The following is a 225-nucleotide window of genomic DNA, read 5'->3' on the forward strand; positions in this document are numbered from 1 at the left end:
GGTCCCGGGAAGATTTTCATCTTTGTCCGGAACCTAGAAATCGCAAACTCGCACGGGTGGATGGCCCCGATGGCGGGTGTCATCAGTTCCCCTTTGCCCCGGGTTTGCGGGCCAACTTCCTGTGATGACCTTTTTTCCCCTGTGAAGATCTTTTTGAACAATGCCCAGGAAATTAATAAAATACGAAAAAAATAATGTAATAACAGGGTATAAATTTGCATGATT

The sequence above is a fragment of the Penaeus monodon genome, chromosome 34 (assembly GCF_015228065.2).
Source record: "Penaeus monodon isolate SGIC_2016 chromosome 34, NSTDA_Pmon_1, whole genome shotgun sequence".
In the NCBI taxonomy this organism is placed as follows: Eukaryota; Metazoa; Arthropoda; class Malacostraca; order Decapoda; family Penaeidae; genus Penaeus; species Penaeus monodon.